Source organism: Bos indicus x Bos taurus, chromosome 4 (genome assembly GCF_003369695.1).
Source record: "Bos indicus x Bos taurus breed Angus x Brahman F1 hybrid chromosome 4, Bos_hybrid_MaternalHap_v2.0, whole genome shotgun sequence".
NCBI classification, from domain to species: domain Eukaryota; kingdom Metazoa; phylum Chordata; class Mammalia; order Artiodactyla; family Bovidae; genus Bos; species Bos indicus x Bos taurus.
In genome coordinates this window covers 83,296-108,264 of record NC_040079.1, presented here as the reverse complement: position 1 = coordinate 108,264, position 24,969 = coordinate 83,296, and the positions used below count along the sequence as shown (strand labels likewise).

Below are 24,969 nucleotides of genomic sequence, written 5' to 3'. Positions count from 1 at the left end.
GTCAATAGTGAGATGTCTCCTGGAAACATCTCTTAACTTTTAAAATAAAGAATTCCTACACTGACTTTTTTCTTACAGTCATTATTTCTAATTCAAGTTAATGAAGGAACATGAGTATCTACATTTTCTACTGTGTATATTTAAGAACATTTTTTTTTAAAGAAAGGGATCTTTTGTGTTCGTAGCCAGCAATCAAGCTAAGCCTAGAGAGTAATACAAGAGCCAGTTACCTTAAAGAAGTGACTTTTTCTTCCCTTAAACGATGATTAGGAATATAGAGAAAAACTGTAAACAAAATCATTTAAGCAGATCAAGCAGCTAAAACTCATGATGATGACCACACACGTGGAGAGCAGCCCAAAATCCCCCTGAGAGGTTGTTAGTGTCCCTTCTTAAAGGGTTATCTTGAAAGAATCTGCAGCCTCCTGCTAAATAGCAGAATCAGTCCTTTCACCACTTGTGGGGACTCTGTATTCTGCTTCTGCCAGGTGTGAACTGATTCCTCCCTGGGATGGCTGTGGCTCCACTTCTCAGTGTTGAATTAATCCCAGCACACAACGTCCTGTGTAAGTGGTTCTAGAGTTGTCTGAGACAAAGTGTAAACATGTTGAGTGAGGGGAGGGAGAAGGAAAAGGTGGGCCAAAAGATGAGGAAATACACTGATTGAAAAAAATATGGAGTTAAGAGTAGAACCAAATTTTTCAACACCTACTTGGAAGTGTCAGAGGAGAGGAAATTTCTCTTTCAGCTTTTCTGCTACCGTCTTTAATTGCATAAGCTCTCAAAGAGACCTTCTTAGAAAATCCCACTTCATAGAGAAATTAGCATTCCCATGACTTATCCCATTGTTTATATGAAGAAGAGTAATGACCATTGTTGAGTAACAATACAAAAGCTATGGTAATATTTACTGAGCCCTTACCGTGTGCCAGACACCGTGTGCCAGACACCGTGTGCAAGACACCGTGTGCAAGACACCGTGCCAGACACTTTTCTTGCACTGTCTGTCCCACTGAACTCCTACAATAACTATAAGAGGTGGACACCATCATCCCCACGTCAGGGGCAGAATAAATAGAACCCTGGGATTCAGGGTTGGCCTGACCCTGGCCTGACTCCAAAGGTTACTGTTTTCTCTCTATATGTTTGCCATTGTGTAGGGGCCAGGGGCAAGCAATGATGTACAGGGGCTGTGCATTAAGGCAGGTACACCTTCTTGAAAGGGCAATTCTCTTGAAGGATTTGGTGAAAAGGTTTTGAATTTTTGAGCTCTTAAAGTGCAAGGAGATCCAACCAGTCCATTCTAAAGGAGATCAGCCCTGGGATTTCTTGGGAGGGAATGATGCTAAAGCTGAAACTCCAGTACTTTGGCCACCTCATGCGAAGAGTTGACTCATTGGCAAAGACTCTGATGCTGGGAGGGATTGGGGGCAGGAGGAGAAGGGAAGACAGAGGATGAGATGGCTGGATGGCATCACTGACTCGATGGACGTGAGTCTGGGTGAACTCTGGGAGTTGGTGATGGACAGGGAGGCCTGGCGTGCTGCGATTCATGGGGTCGCAAAGAGTCAGACACGACTGAGTGACTGAACTGACCTGAAAGTGCAAGTGTTGCAAGTCAGTCACTCAGTTGTGCCTGACTCTTTGTGACCCTATGGACTGCAGCCCACCAGGCTCCTTTGTCCATGGGACTTTTCAGGCAAGGATACTGGAGTGGGTTGCCATTTCCTTCTTCACGGGATCTTTCTGACCCAGGAACTGAAGCCAGGTCTCCTGCACTGCAGGCAGATTCTTTACCATCTGAGCTACGAGGAAAGCCTTGAGCTTTTAAAAAAGTTGTCAGATAAGTTGAAAGCAACATCACAACAACTCTTGCCTTGACAGGTGGCTCAATCACATTTTGTCTAGTAAGACTCAGGGGATTGAAAATTTTATGTTCAGCAGTCACAAAGTTGGCTTTTTCCGTTTGTTAATTAATTTCATAGTAGCTGTCGTAAGAGCATGTTCAAGAGGTTAGAAAGACTTGTTGAATAGTCAGTCCACTGAAATACATGAGCATAAACTGAAATCCTTGGCAAGGTTGGCCAAAATTAAACGTTTATTTTCTCAAAAGTGTCGAGTTTTCCTCTTGCAAAAGAGTGGGACTTTCTTCTTTTATTAAACATTGGCTCCCACTGGAATATTATCTCCCTGAAAGCACAAACTTGTCTGTTTTCTTTCACTACTCTATCCTCAGAACATTTCCAGCATGCACCACATGTTTGATAGACATATGCAGAATGAATTAATAGAATTAAAATTACACAAAATGTTAGCAGTTCAACTTCCTGCCACAGCTGTGTTCCATCAAATAATTTGTTTGTAAACAAATATGATATCTAATTTTACTTCTGTTTGCAAGGAGTTTCCTGATACCAAAAGACTGAAAATATGGGGTAGGAACTTTAGAGTCAATTTTCACTTAGGTTGTCCAGTTGAACTTTAAACTGGAAAAATGGATCAATTTTTGAAGGCAGGAAATTTGAATGTGAGAACTTGATGAAAATATACAACATAATAAGAAACGTTCAGAAGAGTCTAACAACACAGGAAATGAAGATATAAATATAGATATGTAGATATAGCAATTTTCTTTGGATTCCCCACAGTGAACCCCCACACCCTAACTATAACTAGCTAATAAGGTCTTGAGCAGCGTTAGTTAATCTAAAACTGTGTGACATAGCAACACAGGAGGATGGGGGAAATTACTCTTTTTGAATCATGAGCTGTTCAACTAGAGTGCCAAGACCATTCAGTTGGGAATGTTCTTTCAACAAATTGTGTTGGGAAGACCTGATATACACATGCAAAAAGCAATGAAGCTTGACCCCTACAGCATACAACAGAAAAAAATTAACTCAGAATGGATCAAAATATTAAATGCAAGTGCCCAAACTATAAAACTCTCAGAGGAAAATGTAGGGAGAAAGAGTCATGACATTCGATTTGACAGTGATTCTTTGGACAGCAAAGGCACAAGAACCACAGAAACGTAGACAAGGTAGACCCCGTCAGAATTAAAACCTTACACACAGCGAAGGACACGGTCAGCGGAGCAAACAGCAACCCACGGAAAGGGAGAAAATGTTTGCAAATTATTTTTCTAAAAAGGAATTGATATCCAAAATATATAAAGAACTTGTACAATAGCAAGTTTAAAAACAGAGAAAGGATTTGAATAAAAATTTCTCCAATGAAGTATACAAATGGCCTTTAAGTACATAAAAAGACGTTCAACATCACTAGTCTCTGGGGAAGTGCAAGTCAAAGCCTCAGTGAGACAACACCTCACACCACTTGGATAGGTTTAATCAAACACCGGAAAAGGCAAGTGTCGGGAAGGATGAGGAGAAATCCAAAGTCTGGGGCATCACTGTGGGAATGTAAGATGGTGCAGCTGCTGCAGAAAATGATATGCATGCCTGTGTGCTCAGTCGTGTCTGACTCTGTGACCCCGTGGACTGCAGCCCACCAGGCTCCTCTGTCCATGGGGTTATCCAGGCAAGATTACTGGAGTGGGTTGACATTTCCTACTCTGGGGGATCTTTCCAATCCGGGGATCAAACCCACGTCTTTTGCATCTCCTACATTGGCAGATGGATTCTTTACTACCTGGGAAGCCCCCATGGAAAATGATATGGCAATTCCTCCAATAATTCAACATAGAATTATCATATGATCCAACAGTTCCACTCTTGGCATTATAGCCCAAAGAAATGAAAGCAGAGACCAGAACAGCTATTTGAACACCTATGTTCATAGCAGCATTATTCACAGTAGCCAAAATGTGCAAGCAACTCACGTGCCCATCAGTAGATGACAGAAGACAACATGTAGAACATACATACGATGGGGTATTATACTATGAATAAAGGATACGAGATTCAAACAAGTCTTGCTGTGGACATAGGTTTTGAGTTCTCTTTCTTCAATACCAGCAGGGGTGTGCCTGAATCACTGGATAAGTTATGCTTTTAATTTTATAAGAAACTGCTGCCCTTCTTCTAAAACCATCTCCAGAATCTTTCACTTCATGAGTGATGTGTGAAAGTTCTAGATGCCTCACTTCTCAGCTCAAGGCCATGCTTGATTTTTAGATTATTACCTATTGTTATGGCTGTGAAGTGACACGGCATTGTGATTTTTGATTGTCTTTGATGACTAATGGTGACAAGCAAGTTCTTACATGCTTACTGGCCATTCATATACCTTATTTTGTGAAATGTCTGCTCAAATTTTTACTCATTTTAGTCTGATTGTCTTTTTGTTACAGATTGATTACAGTTTCTTATATATTTTAGAGTACTTTGTTAGCTATACGCATTGTAAATATTTTCTTCCAGTCTGTTTTATCTTTTCATTCTCTTAAAGTGCATTTTTATGAGCAGAAGTTGTTGATTTTGATGAAGCTGAGTTTATCATATTTCATTTTGTGGTTGATAGGTATTTTTTTTATTGTTGTTTTATTTTGTTTTTGTTTCACATCTAGATAAATTTTTGCCTACCTCAAGTTCAGAAAGACATTTTTTCTATGTTTTCTTCTAGAAGATTTAGAGCTTATAGATTTATGTTTAGGTGTAAAATCTATCTTGTATGACCAGTAAGACTTTGGCAAGGAATCAGAAGACAAAAAGCACAGAACACAGGTGAGGAGTCGCAAAACTTAGTGATGGGTGATTTGCAAAGTTTTCTGGGTTACTCAGGCTCCTTCCGAAGTTCTTATAATGGGCTAGTCAGAGGAATGAAGACAGGGGTGGGGGTCAGCTTCTCAGGCGCTTGGAAGACAGTCGTTACCACTCCCCCAACACAGAGGGTCCCCATCCTTACTGCCTGGGGAAGTGGCCCCAGTTTTAAAACCAGCCATGAACACCCCAGAGGCTGGGACACAGATGACACGGCGGGTGGTGCAGGACGTCCTCCTTCTCCGTTTGGGCTCAAGGGTGTGGAGCAGGCGCTGCTAAGGAGGCACGGACGAGAATCTGAGGCCTCAGGCTGCAGACCAGAGCAGACAGAGTCACTTCGTCCTGAGGACTGTGGACGAAGACAAACCTTCCCAGGGGAGGGCTTCCTGGCTGGGGGAAGCAGGCTCTGGCCTGAGAACCGCGTGGAGGGGCAGTGAGAGGGCACCGGCTGCCACCAGGGTTTGGGGGGCTCTGTGGGGACAGCACCAGGCCTCCTGGTCCTCGGGTGGGCCCAGGACCCGGGCTGCGGCCTCGACCCCAGGGCAGCGACAGCCTGGCCCACAGTCGGTGGGGCTGCTCCGCACCACCTTCAGATCCAGCCTCTGGATTTGACTCGACCAGCTAGAATGTTTTCAAAACTTGTCTGTGCCCCCAAATAGAGGAATGTCCACCCAGACAAAGCACCAAATAAACAAACTGCAGGACGTCAGCTGGACTTTGTTTACTGCTGTGACTTCTATGGGTGGAGTGGGGAGGATGAAATGCTCTGTTTCTGCGGAGTTTGAGCCTAAGGAGGATTTCAGTCTTGAGTGTTACGTAAGAGCCTGGAAGCTGGTCCCGGAAAGAGCTGGTGCCCTGTCCCAGGCAGCACTGCGTCCAAGCATCGCTCTGTTTAGCCTCAGACCTGGACGTTCCAAAGGGGGGCCGCTTTACTCATCTTCGCGTTCCTCGTGCCTGGCACGTTCTCAAACTCGGTAGATATTTGAGCTCATTAATCAAAGGATGACTAAATAGTCAGGTGGCTGCCAGACTCGCGTGCTAATTGGGAATGTGTTTGAGACCTTTGAGAGTCTTCTTTTTTTAGAAGTTATTACGGGAGGAAGGTCTCTCCAAATCCCCTTGACCCTGGGGACCGTTAGTTGACTTTTGAGAAGAGCTGACCACCTCTCAGTGAGCACACAAGGTCATCCTGGTCGTCTTTTCTTGGACTGCAACCGCACATGCTTTACAGACTGTGATCTCATTTGGAAAGATGCTAATTTTAGAAATAAATCTGTTTCTTCAGAAACTTGAGTTTGGCTCCAGAGGGCGTTTTGGCCCAAATCTCTGTTTGCTTCGGCACTTTTTTCACTATGGCTTTTTGGCTTTGGTGATTCCGCAGTGAGACAGGAGATGCTGGGGACAGATCTGCATTCAGACTTGGCAGACACGGGAGAGCTGCTTTGTCTGAGCGATAAACAGGGACAAGGAGACTCATTCCGACTCCTGAGTTTGGACATCTCAAAGCATAAACATTCAGCACTATCCCTGGCAGGCCCTAGGCCTCGGGCATGAGAAGTCTGTAAACAAGTTTGCAATGGAGAGAGACAGCTCCCAGCTCCCGTGATGCTGACGACTGCCACACAGGCGCACAGGCCTCTGCCTCCAGATGACATGTGGCCACTCTTAGCACTTTACAGGGCACTGGACAGTGGGCTTGGGGTCTCCCAGTCAGCCTGGGATCCTGTCTGAGCCCAGAGCTGACTTGGGCAAGAGGCAAATCCACTTTCAATGTTTTCTCTCCACTTTCACTTCTCCAAAGAATTGTTAATAATTTTGCACCGCCTTATATTTTTTGCAAGCTTTATAATTCATTTAACACTGTCACATGTGTTGCACATTAATATTTTGAAAATATTACACTGATAGTCTTTTTAAAACCTCTTCTCTTCCACAAAGACTGTCCTCCAGATGTCATTCTGTTTTCATGGAACCAGGGAAGGAAGGTCCACACATGCTCTGGGGAAAAGGAGACAGGCAGAGAAATGCCTCTCGGCCTGAAGAGGAAGAAAGCAGGGCCTCTGGCTGAAATGGAGGAGGAGGAGGAGCACGAAGTCAGCAAGCATCTTGGCTTCTGTTTCCCACTCAGTTCAAGTTGAAATGCCAGAAGCTAGGGGAGGGAACCAGAGAGGTTGTGGATAAAGCCAGATGCTTCAGGACGTGTGCTCCACCCCCCTCAGGACTCTGGGAGTGTTCATTCCCCATGTGGGCAGCCTCAGCCAGTGTGCGTGACCTCCAGCAGGAAGAGCTGGGGTAGTCAGCACTTAAGCCTCCCATAGCCATTGTGTGCTGTAGAAAGAACCAGAAACAGGCACCAGCCTTGGGACACAGAAAGTGACTGAGCTAGAGTGCAGCGCCTTCCAGTGCAGAGTCAGTCATAGACCTCAGTCTACACTCTTTCTTCATGGTTGTGCGGTGGCAGAAGCTGCCCAACACGGCCACTCTGAGAACAGGATATAGTCCTTGGCTGCCCATGGTCTGGCCGTGTGAACTAGTTCTCAGAAGCAAACATGGAAGGAGTAGTCTTTACTACTCTGAACCTCCCACCTGTGGGGCTCCGTGTTCTTTTTCCTTCTAATGGCCAAATGTCAACACTGTGGTTAAAGTTGGAAGTCAAGTGTTAAAGAAGCTGAGGTGACAGAGTGCCCACTGCTCAGTCTTCGAGCTGATTATTCACATGATTAACTGCATGTTAAATGTTAGAGTACATCATGGGACATGCCGGGCAGGACTAAGCACAAGCTGGAATCAAGATTGCCAGGAGAAATATCAGTAACCTCAGACACACAGATGACACCACTCTTACGGCAAAAAGCAAAGAACATCTAAAGAGCCTCTTGATGAAAGTGAAAGAGGAGAGTGAAAAAGTTGGCTTAAAACTCAACACTCAGAAAACTAAGATCGTGGCATCTGGTCCCATCACTTCCTGGCAAATAGTTGGGGAAACAATGAGACTATTTTTGGGGGCTCAAAAATCACTGCAGATGGTGACTGCAGCCATGAAATTAAAAGACGCTTGCTCCTTGGAAGAAAAGCTATGACCAACCTAGACAGCATATTAAAAAGCAGAGGCATTACTTTGTTGACAAAAGGCCATCTAGTCCACTGGTTTTTCCAGTAGTCATGCATGGATGTGATAGTTGGACTATAAAAAAGGTTGAGTGCAGAAGAATTGATGCTTCTGAACTGTGGTGTTGGAGAAGACCCTTGAGAGTCCCTTGGACTGCAAGGAGATCCAACCAGTCCATCCTAAAGGAAATCAGCCCTGAATATTCATTGGAAGGACTGATGCTGAAGCTGAAACTCCAATACTTTGGCCACCCAGTGCGAAGAACTGACTCATTGGAAAAGACCCTGATGCTGAGAAAGATTGAAGGCAGGAGGTGAAGGAGATGGCAGAGGATGAGATGGTTGGATGGTACCACTGACTCAATGGACATGAGTTTGAGCAAGCTCCAGGAGTTGGTGATGGACAGGGAAGCCTGGCATGCTGCAGTCCATGGGATGGCAAAGAGTCAGACACAATTGAGTGAATGAGCTGCATGTTAAAGACACCCTCTTCCTGATGGCCAGAGACTCACTTAGTTATCTGTTAATTCAGTTAAAAAGAAAATTTCCTTGTTTTAAAGTGCTGGCATTGTGTGGTTTATTTGTAATAGTACCCAGCATTACCTTAACTAATACAATCAGGCACTAATCATGCCTTTTGGTTGCAAAGATGAACAAATAGCAGAGCTACACTCAAAGAACACAGCCTAATGAGGGGGACAAGCAGGTAAGTAAGCAGCTTTTTCTATAGTGCGTCAGGTATAGTGAAATTACTGTGAAGAGGGTGGTAGCAGGTTGCCCAAGAGGGAAATCTAACAGAACCGGGAGTTGCCAGCCTGGAAAGCAGCAAGGACGCTGGTGCAGGAGGCCAAAGCACGCACGGGGTTCAGCACGAGGCACCCAGGGTGCGAACAGCATGGGTGAGTTTCAGATGCTCCGCTCCAGATGAAAGAAGTCAGGTTAAGGCTCAGTCTTCTGTAATGCCTCTAATGTGACACCTGCAGGAGGCAAATCACCAAACAGAGACTGATCAGTGTGGACCAGGGGCTAGGGATACAAGGAGGTGTTGGCTACAAAGGACCATGAAGGAATTTTGGAAATGTTCCTACAAATGTTGATGGAAATGTTCTACATCTGATATTGATAGTGGTTACATGTCAGTATGTACTTGTCAAAGTTCAAAGAAATGTATACTTAAATGGGTGAATTTTATTTATTATAACTCAATTTTTAAAATGCTCTGCAAAAAGGAAAATTTCATGTCTTTTTTTAAAATAAAAAAGTAAAAAGTATACCATACAAACACTAATCAAAAGCAATCTGAATCAACTATTTGAATATCAAAGTAGACTTCAGAAAAGAGAATACTATCAGGTATAAAGTGAGATATTTCATAATGACAAATCATTTCATACAGAACATCCATCCTAGATATGTGTTCACCAAACAATGAAGCTTCAGAATATGTGCAGCAAAATCTAAAATAACTTAAATGACAAATAAATGTGGTACAAAAAAATTCTCCAACCATGAGAAACTTAAAAAATAAGAGAAATTAAACACACACTAAGCAGAGAAAGAAAAAATTAAAATAGCAGAAACCAGTGAAGTAGAAATAAAAGAGAAAGTTAACAAAATTCGACTCTTTGAAATGAGCAATAAAAGTAACAAACCGCTGGGGAACAGACAGGACAACACTGCAGATGCTGTATATAGAAGATTAACAAAGGACACTGTGGATGCTAAGACATTTGACTGCAAGTGGACAAACTGAAAAACATAAATTTCTAAAATTTGCTCAATGTATGACTTTGATATCCCACTGTCTATTAAAATTAGAAAAAATTGAATTCATGGTACAATGTTATAAAAAAGAAAAACCCCATTCCAGTCCCTAGTAAACTCTACCAACCATTGAAAAAAAAACCCATAAAAACCCTTCTACACAAACCCTTCCAGAAAAAGGAAGAGGAAAGAACACTTAACTACTGCTTTGTGAGAATAGCGTTGTCCTAACACCAGAAGCACATTGAAGCATCACTAGAAACTATAGAAAACAATATCTCTCATGGACATAAATAGAAAAGTCCTCACCAAAATGTAAGCAAAAGGAATAAGCAGTACATAAAAGGGAGAATTTGCTAGGACTGACCGGAGCCTTCCCGAGTTACGCAAGTTTGTTTCAACAGCCAAAGCTCAGGGAATGTAGTTCACCATATTGAGATACTAAAAGGAAAAACACAAAACACACAATAGAATGAAAAGGCACAGATAACATTGTTTTTCATAAAATTCAACATCAGTGCAATGTAGCTAATCATACATAGAAGGAAAATTTTGAAACACCTACAGCTAACACTCTACTGAGCAGTGATAGATAATTATTTTCCCTTTAATGTCAGGACTAAGGAAATGGCGACCCACTCCAGTGTTCTTGCCTGGAGAATCCCAGGGACAGGGGAGCCTGGTGGGCTGCCTGTCTATGGGGTCGCACAGAGTCCGACACGACTGAAGTGACTCAGCAGCAAGGCAATTTAATCACCATTGTTACCACTTCTATTCAGTATTGCATGGCGGCCCTTTCCAGAGCATTAAGGGGGAAAAAATTAACCCATACAGATTCAAAAGAAATGAGCAGAACTGACTTTTTTCACAAACAACCTAACCGTCTATCCATTGTTATTCAGTCACCAAGTTGTGTCTGACTCCCTGCTACCCCATGGACTGTAGCATGCCAGGCTTCCCGGTCCCTCACCATCTCCCAGAGTTTGCCCAAGTTCATGTCCATTGAATCAGTGATTCCATCCAACTATCTCATCCTCTGTCATCCCCTTCTCCTTCTGCCTTCAATCTTTCCCAGCATCAGGGTCTTTTCCAATGAGCCGGCTCTTTGCATCAGGTGGCCAGAGTATTTGAGCTTCAGCTTCAGCATCAGTCCTTCCAAAGGGTATTCAGGGTTGATTTCCTTTAAGATGGACTGGTTTGATGTCCTTGCTTTCCGGGGGACTCTTAAGAGTCTTCTCTAGCACCACAGTTCGAAAGCATCAATTCTTCAGCACTCTGCCTTCTCTATTGTCCAGCTCTCACACCTGTATGTGACTACTGGGAAGACGATAGCCTTAATTATATGGACCTTTGTCAGCAAAGTGATGTCTTTACTTTTTAACACTCTGTCTGGGTTTGTCACAGCTTTTCTTCCCAGGAGCAGTTGTCTTCTAATCTCATGGCTGCAGTCACCATCAGCAGTGATCATAGAGACAAGATAAGGAAGTCTATCACTACTCACTCCTTTCCCCTTCTATTTGCCATGAAGTCATGGCACTGGATACCATGATCTTAGTTTCTTCAATATTGAATTTTAAGCTGTTTTTTCCCACTCTCCTCCTTTACTCTCTTCAAGAGGCTCTTTAGTTCTTCTTCACTTTCTGCCATTAGAGTGGTATCATCTGCATTATCTGAGGTTGTTGATATTTCTCCCAGCAATCTTGATTTCAGCTTGTAGTTCATCCAGCCCAACATTTCACATGATGTGCCCTGCATTGTGGTGAAGGGGCTCGCGTAACTCAGTGAAGCTATGAACCATGCCATGTAAGAGTTCTGACAAAACGTGATCCACGGGAATGGCAAATCGCTTCAGTGTGCTAGCCGTGAGGACCCCACGAGCTGTATATAAAAAATAAAAACTCTGTATCTAGTATATCTTAAAAAATCAATTTTAAAAGTTAATATAATTAAAAAGTAAGTTCAGGAATGTCTTAGGGTACAAGGTCAATATTCAAAAATTAATTGTGTATTTACATATTGCTGCTAAGTCACTTCAGTCGTGTCCGACTCTGTGCGACCCCATAGACGCAGCCCACCAGGCTCCCCTGTCCCTGGGATTCTCCAGGCAAGAACACTGGAGTGGGTTGCCATGGCCTTCTCCAATGCATGAAAGTGAAAAGTGAAAGTGAAGTTGCTCAGTCGTGTCCGACTCTTAGTGACCCCATGGACTGCAGCCCACCAGGCTCCTCCGTCCATGGGATTTTGCAGGCAAGAGTACTGGAGTGGGGTGCCATCGCCTTCTCCAGTATTTACATACCAGCAATAAACAATTGGAAATTAAAATAGAAATGATAACATCAAATGTAATAGCATAGTAAAACATAAACTACACAAGGACAGGTTTAACGAAGTATAACAACATCCATGCACTGAAAACAGCAGACATTACTGAAAGAATTTAAAGAAGACTTAAATAAATAGAGATACCATGTCAATTCTTTGAAAGTCTTATTGTGAAAAAATGTCAGTTATCTTCAAAGTGATTTTAAGATTCAACAAGACTCCAATTAAAATTCTAAGAGACTGAGTATTTTGTATAATTTTATAAGTTGATTATAAAATTTCACATTAGTTTAAAAGATGTAGACAGCCAAAACAATTTTGACAATTTCAAATTTTGAGAACTTAAAATACATGACTTAAAAGTGCATAATAAAATTATACTAATCAAGACAATGAGATTTTAGTATAAGGATAGCTATACAGACCAAAATGGAGTCCAGAAGTAAATCCACACAGTTTATTTTTGACAAAGGAGCTAAGGTAATTTTACAGAGAAAAGATTATCTTTTTGACATATATTACTGAAAATATTGAATGTTTATATGGATAAAAACAATATTTACCTTTATTTCACACCATATAGTAAAAAAAAAAAAAAATTGGAAATGCATCATAGATGTAAACTTTAACATAAAGCTGTACAACTTCTGCATGAAAAAGTAGGAGTAAATCTTTGTGACCTTTTTGGGGAAGATAAACTAGATATGATACCAAAAGAACAAATCATAACAGAGATAATTGATAATTGGGCTTTCTTCAAAATTAAAATACTTTACCCTTTCAAAGATACTCTTTAAAAATACTGAAAAGGCAAGGTTCAGACTGGGAGAAAAATATATCTGATAAAGCACTTGTATCCAGACTATATAAAGAACTCTCAAAAGTCATTAATAAGACATACAATCTGAGTCAAAATATTTGTGGAAGATTTGAACGGGCACTTTAACATAAAAAGATATTTGCATTAGAAAAATGAAGATGAAAATGAAAAACAGAAACAATTCCCTAAATAATAGAAAAGCTAAAGTGGAAAAGACCCCAAGCTGAGTATTGAAGAACCTGAACAAATGGGAACTCGCATATTTCGCTGTTGGGAATGCACAATGGTGCGCTTTAAAAAACAGTTTAACAATTTCTTACAAAATTGAAAGCACACTTACCATTTAACCCAGCAGTTCTACTCCAGGTTTTTACAAAGTCTCCTGTAAAAGTTCCACAGTAGCTTTTTTCACAGTTGCCAAAGCTGTAAACAGTTACATGTCTTTCACTTGGTAAATGGATAAGCAAAATATGGTGTATCTGTACAATGTTATATGATTAAGCAGTAAAAGGGAGTGAACTCAAAATAGATTAAGGATCTAAATGTAAGACCAGAAACTATAGAACTTTTAGAGGAAAACATAGGCAGAACATTCTCTGACATAAATCACAGCAAGATCCTCTATGACCCACCTCCCAGAGTAATGGAAATAAAAACAAAAATAAAGAAATGGGACCTAATTAAACTTAAAAGCTTTTGCACAATGAAGGAAGCTATAAGTAAGGTGAAAAGATAGCCTTCAGAATGGGAGAAAATAATAGCAAATGAAGCAACTGACAAATAATTAATCTCCAAAATATGCAAGCAGCTCATGCAGCTCAATACCAGAAAAATAAATGACCCAATCAAAAAACGGGCCAAAGTACTAAACAGACGTTTCTCCCAAGAAGACATACAGATGGCTAAGAAACACACGAAAAGATGCTCAACATCACTCATTATCAGAGAAATGCAGATCAAAACCATAAAGAGATGCCCTCTCACACTGGTCAGAATGCCTGCCATCAAAAGTCTACAAACAATAAATGCTGGAGAGGATGTGGAGAAAAGGGAACCTCCTACACTGGATATCTGTTTGGAAAGAAACTTTTTTTAAATATACCAAAGTTAACGCCAGATGAAAGATACAAATGCAAAGAATGAAACCATATAAATATCAGATGAAAACATGGGTCCATTTTCTGAGTCTGGAACTGAGGAAAGCCTTTGTAACTCTGTCTCTGAATCCAGAAACAAAGGCTGACACGCGTGACTATAGACAAAAACAGTAACGTTCACATGGCAAACAAAGCAAAGCACCATAGACAATGTTAAAAGACAAACGACAAACTGGAAGAATGTACTTACAACTCACATCACAGATAAAGGGCTCACCTTTGGAAAATATAAAGAACTCTTTATATAGACCCACTAATCACACTTGTAGGATAAACCCTAAAGATGTTGCTGGTGTTTAGTCGCTGAGTTGTGTCTGACTCTTTGTGACCCCATGGACTGTGACTTGTCAGGCTCCTTTGTCCATGGGCTTCCCAAACAAGAATACTTGAGTGGGTTGCCATTCTGTTTCCAAAAATAAAAGGAAGAATAAGCAAAAAAGAAAAGAAAAACATAAAGAGATACAATTACCTAAATAATAGAATACCTACAGTGGAAAAGACTGGCAAAACTGAGTATTGAAGAGGATATGAACAAATGGGAGCTTGCATATTTTGCTGTTGGGAATGAACAATGGTGCAGTCACTTGGAAAAAAAGTTTAGGAACTTCTTACAAAATTGAAAGCACACTTACCATTTAACCCAGCAATTCTACTCCAGGTTTTTACAAAGTCTCATGTAAAAATTTCATAGTAGCTTTTTTCACAATTTCCAAACCCAGAAACAGCTAAAAGTCTTTCACTTGGTAAATGAATAAGCAGAATATAGTATATCTGTATAATGTTATATGGTTAAGCAATAAAAGGGAGTGAACTCATAAACACAGCAGTGTGAATGAATGAGTCTCAAAAGTACTGTTACATGAAAAAGAAAAAACAAAGACTACATAATGTATGATTCTAGTAATACGAAATTCTAGAAAAGGCAAAATTAGATCAGGAAGCAGATCCGTGGATGCCTGAAGAAGGTGTGACGGTGAAAAGCAAGGACAGTTATGAGAGGTGGTGGGAACGGGCTCTATCTTGATGGTGCAGTGTTTACACGACTGTATACAGTTTGCAAAACTCATTGAATTTCATACTTCGTACAAGTGATTTTTTATGGCATTCACATGAAACAGCAATGCAACAGGTTATAAAAGAAAGAACATACACTCCTTGTAGGAAACAAGAGTATATATTTGATTCTCTTAAATGAAAATAATCTGAAAATTTTCTAATAATTTGATGCATAATCTTCTGGATGGCCAACAAAGGTCCGTCTAGTCAAAGCCATGGTCTTTGCAGTAGTCATGTATGGATGTGAAAGTTGGACCATGAAGAAGGCTGAGCACTGTAGAATTGATGCTTTTGAACTCTGGTGTTGAAGAAGACTCTTGAGAGTCCCTTGGACTGCATGGAGATCAAACCAGTCCATCCTAAAGGAAATCAATCCTGAATTGGAAGTACTGATGAGCTGAAGCTCCAATACTTTGGCTACCTAATGTGAAGAACTGACTCACTGGGAAAGACCCTGATGCCAGGAAAGATTGAAGGCAGGAGGAGAAGGGAACAACAAAAGTTGAGATGGTTGGATGGTATCACCGACTTGATGTGAGTTTGAGCAAGCTCTGGGAGTTGGCGATGGACAAGGAGGCCTGGCGTGCTGCAGTCCATGGGGTCACAAAGAGCCGGACATGACTGAGTGACTGAACAACAACAGAAATCTTCTGGATTGCTTTTCATCGACATATACTAAGTATATTGTTTCATGAACTTTTTCATGACTGCACGTTGTGAACATTTTTATGTGTCAATAAATGCTTCGTGTACTGACTTTTAAAAGTTCAGTTTGTAAACAAGTATTTAACAAATCACCCATGTTTGAGTATTTGAGTAATTTTTCATTTCTCAGTGTTGAAGACTGTGTTATAGTTTCAAATACTCTGAGTTTAGTGCAGTAATTTTGGTCAGATTTAGCTTACAGTTTTATGAGCTTGATAATGGCTATGAACAGTTTGTCAGAGGAATGGAGAAAGTCCTGTTTGGGTCATGTGACTGACTCATGGATTTTGAAGTGTGAGTACAGACAACCATGGCTGTCAATGGAAGACACGTTTTTGGTTAATGAAGATTTTTATCTTCTTCTGTAGACCACTGTGTAGAAGTGACCACTTCAGCCCTGGCTTGTGAAGGCACCTCTAACAGAGAGAGGCCTTACTAACAGCTGACTCTTGAATACAAGCCAGTCTTGCTGGGGGATGAAGGTCCATAGAGTTACAAGTCCTCATCTTCAGCCCCACCCTTTACAGCTAGAAGATCACATTGTGATAAAAGGAACCAGGTTCTGCAGTGATGTTCAGGAGATTCTGAGTTTTATTCCTTGGTCTCTGGTCGCTACATGGTAACAACACCTGACATTTTTATGTCCGAGCTCACTAAGGACTTTCACATCCATCAGTTCATCTACTACTAGTTACAACCAACCCGTGAACAAATGAGGAGCCCAAAGCAGTAGTGAATGAGACTCATGCTCAGGTAACTAGTTCGTGGATGAAGGAACCAGGGTGAGCGCTGCAGATTTCTTATGTCAGATTCGGTAGTCCTCATTGTAAGCGTTCCCTGTGGGAACGGTTGCCCGTGGGGAGAATTCACCACCTTTCACCCTGAGGTGATGGTTACACGAATCTACGCTCTGGATAAAATGGCTTTGGGTGGTGTACACATGTGCCAATGGCAATTTTCCTCATTTTGAAGATGTCTGTTACGATACATAGGACCTCTCTGTATCCTCTTTTCAACTTCTTACGAATCTAAAGTTATTTCAAAATTTTTTTGAAGTCAGTAACAAGTTGAATTACTGTGAAATGAAGAATAAATAAGAAACAATTCTTTAAAAATATCCAGCCATTCTATATCCAATTCAGGTTTCCCTCGTGGCTCAGTGGTAGAGAATCTGCCTTTCAATGCAGGAGTCCCAGGAGAGGTAGGTTTGATCGTTCACTTGAAAGATCTCCTGGAGAAGGAAATGGCAAGCCACTCCAGTGTTTTTGCCTGGATAATCCCATGGATGGAGGAGCCTGGTGGGCTACAGTCCATGGAGTCACAAAGACTCAGACATGGCTAAAGCCACTGAGCATGAACACACAGACATACACCCAAGTCAGGTGTCCAGAAACTCTAATCATTGTTCTTAGTTTCACTGAAAACTGTAAATCCTAAAGCAGTTCTATTCAAGGGAAAACATTTATTGATCACTATTTTGTTTCAAGATGGTTAATTTATTCAAATGATACTTTTAGGTACATTTATCTGCCTTTTATTCTAATTTAAGTTCAAGGAGTTTGTTTGGCATGAGGAGAGTACATCGTCCCATCTACCCTCGTGATAACCCCAAGATGTAGGTAGCAGCCTTACCACCAGATTACAGGTGGATAGACTACTCATTTAAGGAAAAATTTCCACACCATTCCAGTTTTTACACAAATCTGGGGTGGTATCAGCGATTTCAATCTGATTTTATTCAAAGCCCATAATGTCTTTCAGGGAACCCACTCAGGCAATTTCAGTACTGGTGGCTCAGAGGAGCAAAGCGGTTGTTTTGAACTTGCGTTATCCGGAAGCCCTGACAAGCCAGGTCACATGCACAGCAGTGCAGCCATCAGCGGGGAGCTGCTCCTCCTCCCAGGGAAGGGGCAGCGTCGAGCTTGCCCTCGAGTAGAAGAGTAGACAGCAGTGAAGGTGAGCTTAGATCATTTTGTTCAACAAATTTGAGGAATCATGGCCTTTCTGGCTGCCAGGCAGGGACAAATAGGAAATTTGCACATAATCCTACCATCCAGTCAACTTCTCAGAGGACAGAAGAGGAAACTTTTGGGCAGGCAACCCAAGATTCTGAGGCGTTAGCTGCGGGACCCCAAATCCTTGGCTGTTCTTTGTTCTTGTCACAGGAGAGAAAGCAGTTGGCCCACACAGACGAGGTTCCTTCCCACAGAGCTGTAGCCTGCTTTGCCTGGGAGAACTTCAGACAAGACCCCATTTTCCCTGAGAGATTCAGTGTCTGCTTTGTCCCATGGTTGCCCTGTAAAATAAATCACAACACATAATTGTTCCACAGGATTCTCACATCTTGCATATTTTCGGATCATCTAGACAGCAAATCTGAAGGGAACCTGGAGTGGGTAGCCAGATACAGGCTCTACATTTACTTATTGAAAATAAAAAGGAAAAAGCCAGCTAATGTTTTACAACAGAGAAGAACCATGAAAAAACTTTTTTACTTGTTGAGTTTGCAAATGTCTTTATTGTAGTCTTTTCCTTTGACAAGAGGAATTAGCACTCAAATGTTAGCTGAGCCTCACTTCTGATAAAAGAAAAAAGCAAAACCCGTAAACTAGGCAAGTCAAAGTATGTTTTAATCTATTAAAACCTGAACTTTACTGAACAAGTGATTGCATTTGGCAATAAGAGGTAAAATCAAAAATGATTGATTTTTATCCTTAACTTACTGCTATAGACATTGATTTTCAACTGCAAGTTATGATTCTCATCATATAAACAATGAAAAATAAGTATTCCAGAAAAGCTGTGAAAAAAAATACAGCTAGATGTGCACTCAACTGCAAGTGCACATTCAAACACAACAGACCAACACAACATTGCCTGCAGGGGTTTGAAGTTCATGATTAGAGATATCCATTGTAACTCAGACTGGAAATGAGACAGAATCTACTCTGGAAAAACAATGGTTCTCCTGAGATAATCATTAGCTCTGCAGAGAGTACAAAGTCAGATCAAAGACTCCCTTCCTGGAAAGGCTATGGTGAGTTCAGTGAAACTCTGGCAGCCTGATTTGAGAAAGAATGCTCTGTTTGCATTCTGGGGGACAACTAGAGCACCATTGCCTGTGAGCTATAGATCACAGCAGTTCCATTTCTGCTTAAATGGCCTGAACAAAACTCCCAGTGTACCTCAAGGTATCTTTTGGGCTCCAAGTATGTGTGACTGGCACAAAGAAGACTGGGTGATGACTGATCTTAAAAATATTGTAAGACATGGTAGGGCTACAAGAAACTTTTCCAAGTAAATCAACTTGAGCTTCATTGACCACATTTAATTTATTTTCTCTCTGTGTATTCGTGGCTAGAAAATTGAATACTCATGGAATATTTGTTTCTATTTCATTTTTCCACGCCATCCTATTGTTTGCACCATTGTTTTCCCATACAGCCATAATGACTCTAATTTATGTCGGTGCTACCCGGTGAATAATTGGTCATGCGTTAGGAATAATGCACAAACTCTGTTTAGACTTGGATGATGAAAGAATCAGTGTGTAATATTTGATCCATGCATATGTGTTTTGTCTAGACTAATCCAGTGTTATTACCAGTATGTTTTGGTAAATTATACTTCCTTTTAAAAAATTAAATAGTAAAAACAAAAGTGAATTGATGTGTTCTAAAGTTCAAATAGTATATCCTTCTTATCACGAAACATGCTCAGCCCTACCCAGCTAAACTTTTCTCTAACCCTCGTGGTGGCCTCAGGGCATTATCTTGGCTTCAGCTCCATCTCTGTATTATTCCTGGATGCCCATATGATTTGCCAACCAGTTTTTTCCCTCCAGATTTATGGCTGGCTTGTTTTCTTAATCCTTACCACATTTCTGAAATTCCACTCTCAAAATAGAGACACACAATGCTCTCAATCTGCTAATTTCTCGTGACTCATCTGGAGCCTCTTTCTCCTAGGAAATTGAGCCTCCATTTTATTTCTTTGGCTCTTTAAGAAGCTAGACCATTTTCTCCTAAGTATTCTAAGCTATCCAACATAACACAACAGTTTATAAATAGGATTAGTGGCCTCTTTGTAACATGGACATCACCAGATGGTCAACACCGAAATCAGATTGATTGTATTCTTTGCAGCCAAAGATGGAGAAGCTCTATACAGTCAGCAAAAACAAGACCAGGAGCTGACTGTGACTCAGATCATGAACTCCTCATTGCCAAATTCAGACTTAAATTGAAGAAAGTAGGGAAACCACTAGACCATTCAGGTATGACCTAAATCAAATCCCTTATGATTATACAGTGGAAGTGAGAAATAGATTTAAGGGCCTAGATCTGATAGATAGAGTGCCTGATGAACTATGGAATGAGGTTTGTGACATTGTACAGGAGACAGGGATCAGGACCATCCCCTTGGAAAAGAAATGCAAAAAAGCAAAATGGCTGTCTGGGGAGGCCTTACAAATAGCTGTGAAAAGAAGAGAAGCCAAAAGCAAAGGAGAAAAGGAAAGATATAAGCATCTGAATGCAGAGCTCCAAAGAATAACAAGAAGAGATAAGAAAGCCTTCCTCAGTGATCAATGCAAAGAAATAGAGGAAAACAACAGAATGGGAAAGACTAGAGATCTCTTCAAGAAAATTAGAAATACCAAGGGAACATTTCATGCAAAGATGGGCTCTATAAAGGACAGATGGTATGGACCTAACAGAAGCAGAAGATATTAAGAGGTGGCAAGAATACACAGAAGAACTGTACAAAAAAGATCTTCATGACCCAGATAATCACGATGGTGTGATCACTGACCTAGAGCCAGACATCTTGGAATGTGAAGTGAAGTGCACCTTAGAAAGCATCACTACAAACAAAGCTACTGGAGGTGATGGAATTCCAGTTGAACTCTTTCAAATCCTGAAAGATGATGCTATGAAAGTGCTGCACTCAATATGCCAGCAAATTTGGAAAAGTCAGCAGTGGCCACAGGACTGGAAAAGGTCAGTTTTCATTCCAATCCCAAAGAAAGGCAATGCCAAAGAATGCTCAAACTACTGCACAATTGCACTCATTTCACACACTAGTAAAGTAATGCTCAAAATTCTCCAAGCCAGGCTTCAGCAATACGTGAACTGTGAACTTCCTGATGTTCAAGCTGGTTTTAGAAAAGGCAGAGAAACCAGAGATCAAATTGCCAACATCAGCTGGATCATCAAAAAAGCAAGAGAGTTCCAGAAAAACATCTATTTCTGCTTTATTGACTATGCCAAAGCCTTTGACTGTGTGGATCACAATAAACTGGAAAATTCTTCAAGAGATGGGAATACCAGACCACCTGACCTGCCTCTTGAGAAATTTGTATGCAGGTCAGGAAGCAACAGTTAGAACTGGACATGGAACAAGAGACTGGTTCCAAATAGGAAAAGGAGTATGTCAAGGCTGTATATTGTCACCCTGCTTATTTAACTTATATGCAGAGTACATCATGAGAAATGCTGGGCTGGAGGAAGCACAAGCTGGAATCAAGATTGCCAGGAGAAATATCAATAAACTCAGATATGCAGATGACACCACCCTTATGGCAGAAAGTGAAGAGGAACTAAAAAGCCTCTTGATGAAAGTGAAAGGGGGGAGTGAAAAAGTTGGCTTAAAGCTCAACACTCAGAAAACTAAGATCATGGCATCTGGTCCCATCACTTCATTGCAAATAGATGGGGAAACAGTCTCAGACTTTATTTTTTGGGGCTCCAAAATCACTGCAGATGGTGATTGCAGCCATAAAATTAAAAGATGCTTACTTCTTGGAAGGAAAGCTATGACCAACCCAGATAGCATATTCAAAAGCAGAGACATTACTTTGCCAACGAAGGTCCATCTAGTCAAGGTTATGGTTTTTCCTGTGATCATGTATGGATGTGAGAGTTGGACTGTGAAGAAAGCTGAGCACTGAAGAATTGAAGCTTTTGAACTGTGGTGTTGGAGAAGACTCTTGAGAGTCCCTTGGACTGCAAGGAGATACAACCAGTTCATTCTAAAGGAGATCAGTCCTGGGTGTTCTTTGGAAGGAATGATGCTAAAGCTGAAACTCCAGTACTTTGGCCACCTCATGCGAAGAGTTGACTCATTGGCAAAGACTCTGATGCTGGGAGGGATTGGGGGCAGGAGGAAAAGGGGACGACAAAGGATGAGCTGGCTGGATCGCATCACTGACTCGATGGATGTGAATTTGAGTGAACTCTGGGAGTTGGTGATGGACAGGGAGGCCTGGCGTGCTGCAATTCATGAGGTCGCAGAGTTGGAGACCACTAAGCGACTGAACTGAACTGAACTGTAATGAATGTGATATTATTTGCAGACTTTATGCCCCAAGTTTTTGTCCCACTCTATTAGCAATGGTGGTAACCCCACCTCACTCCCGGCAGTTTATGTCCAGTCATTGAACTGACTCTTGCTAATGTTATCATTTTGCTAAATGATGCTAACAATGACCTCCCTTTTGGTAAATCCACTAGGCACCCTGTTGTCCCCAGCTGTTACTCAGCCTGTCAGCAAGGTTCATTACAGTTGGCCACTCTGTCCTTTTATATTTTCTCTCCACTTAAAGCACTTTCTTCTCAACAACATGATCTTTGGGGATTTCCTCTGGCCTCACTGGCTATGCCATCTCAGTATCCTTGCCTAGATTCTTGTCCTCCACAGTGGTTAGAGAGCACCAGAGTGTGTCACGTCTTCCCTGCCTGCAGGGTGTCTCCAGGAATTCTCATCCAAGGGCGTGGTATCAAGTGACATGCAAGTATTTACTAACTCTGTGACTCCACCTCGTCTGACAGCCTACATGGCTTGACCACTGGACGTGTATCAGATTCCCAGTGTGGCCCATCCTAGGGAGAGTGCTCACTCCCTCCACAGGCTGCTCTTCTTCCTGGTCCCCTGGCAATTCTTGGTGCCACCATCCTCTAAGTTCCTTGACCTAGAAATATGGAAATTATCCTTGGTTCCTATTCTCATCCTACCTGGCATTCAATCTTGCAGCAAATTCTATCATCTCTACTTGCAGACACACCGCTGGTCCTTCCACCCAACTCACCTCCCCTACTGGCCTGGGCCACGACCCCCAGCTCACCTTGATCATTCAAAGTCTTCAAGGCGTCTTCCTGTACCTACGATTGCTACTTAATCTTGTTTTCTACAATACAAAGTGACCTTCTGAAAACACAAGATAGAAGTCAAACAACTAGATTCTTTGTTCCCGAACCCAAACAACAGCCTAAGTGAGCCGTTTGCCTGTTTCTGCAGTGGAAACACAAGTGCCTCCCACCGCCTGACACAGACCTCTGTGCTCTGCTTGTTCTTTTCAGCCATTTTGGCCACTTTGCATAAAGTTGGGTGCCACCACCTGGCCCCTGCCATTCTGGAGCCCTGTAATCCTAAATGATACAAGAAAACCCAGTTCAGCTTCATCTCATACTGTCAATCCCAGACTTCAGTATTCACACCACATTACCATATGATGCCAACATCTCTTTATCAATAGACTTGTTAGCCTTGTTGAAGGGGACACTCTCCATGGTATCTCAAAGGAGTATATTGGTATCACTCAATAAATCTGCTTTAATATTCCCACCTCTCCAAAACCATGGTCTTTCCTCAACACTTGAGCAAGGTAGATCTGCCATCTCTGCTCTTTCCTGGAGGATATCAGTGCTCTGGGAGCCACCCTAGCAACACTCAAGAACCAGCCACAGGGGTTCTTGGCTGGGTTGCTAGTTCCTAAGCCAATCACTTTCTGTTTTTCAAGTCTTCCAAGCAGTTAACAAAAGCCAACTCTGTCCATCATCATTTCCCTTATGTTGTTCCTAAATCGTCTAACTCCCAGAGCCCAACAAGGCCTGTGTTCCAACTGCTTCCATTCCAGTTACCAAGGAAGAGTCCTAGTGGGGGTGTTCGTGCATGGCCTCTGCTAGCAGCTCAGCTGGTAAACAATCTGCCTGCAGTGCGGGAGACCCCGGTTTGATTCCTGGGTTGGGAAGATCCCCTGGAAAAGGGATAGGCTACCTAATCCAGTATTCTTGGGCTTCCCTGGTGGCTCAGCTGGTAAAGAATCCTCCTACAATGCAGGAGACCTGGGTTCTATCCCTGGAGAAAGGAAAGGCACCCACTCCAGTATTCTGGCCTGGAGAATCCCATGGACTGTATAGTCTGTGGGATCGCAAAGAGTCAGACACGACTGAGCCACTTTCACTTACTCTGCTCGCAATGGGGTCCTCATTGCTGTTAGACCTGGCTCCCAAATCTCCCATTTTAAGGGCCCATTTTAGTCTGCACTCTCTCAAAACAGAACAAAAGGCAAGATTTTATGTGCACACTATTTACCTCGGAAGTGACTTCAGAAGCAGAAATGAAAGACCAAGGAAAGTGAAGTGGGAAAACAGGGATCGTTCACACGAGAAGGCAGTGTCTGTTGGTCACCAGGACCTTCTGCAGCGCATATAAAATGCCGTCCAAAACCATCTGCTGAAGAGGTGAAGGCAAAGGGCATCCGCTCTGGGCCTTTCCCACTCGCACTGGCAGGGAGATGGCCTCCCTGCACTTACAGCTTGTGTGTGCCTGAATTCAGGGCAGGAGTCAAGAAGCCTCAAGGGGAAAAGTGTAGCTCAAGCCTGAGATGAGGCACAGGCATCACCAGGTGGGCAGCTCTAAGGTGGGGCTGGGGGGTGAGGTCTGTCTGAGGGACAGCCGGGCCTGGGCAAAGTCAGTCCACCAGCAGAGAGAGGGATATCAGATCCTTTCTGCTATGACACTTCAGACAGTCGCTAAAGTGCCCTGGCTCTCCCTCAGCTTATTCATTTGTAAATCGTGAAATGTGGGCTAAATTTGTGGCTCCAAAACCTATCTTTAGAACACAGCTACATCGGGAATTCCTAAAGTCACATGAATTTGGGCCCCAGATATCCTGTTTCAGGGAGTCCTGGCTACAGTACAAGAAATCATGTTTCATAAACCTCTGGGGTGATTCCAATGTAGTTAGTCTCTACACCCACTTCTAGAGTCCTTTTTCATTCTGTGACTTGGTGGATTATTTAGCCATTGGATAAATGATGTTGGAATTTCAAGATAAATATAGCATGGAATTATTTAATTTACAGATTTGCATTTGGATGAGTTTACACAAAAGAAGCAATAAGTTTGTAACATAAGACAATATCCAACCAGATGTTGCAGATCACACAACTTTCACCTGTGGAGGTGGTTTTTTAGCAATAATCAAATTGTTCTCTTCATTCTTTTTACCCAGTGTAATAAATACTTGCTA

The 24,969-nt window shown here is 41.9% G+C and overlaps 1 pseudogene; it reads right to left on the bottom strand.

The window, feature by feature from the left end:
- The window catches only part of LOC113891782, a 38,831-nt pseudogene extending 15,607 nt beyond the window's left edge, over positions 1-23,224 (bottom strand).
- Between the last annotated feature and the right edge of the window lie 1,745 nt (positions 23,225-24,969).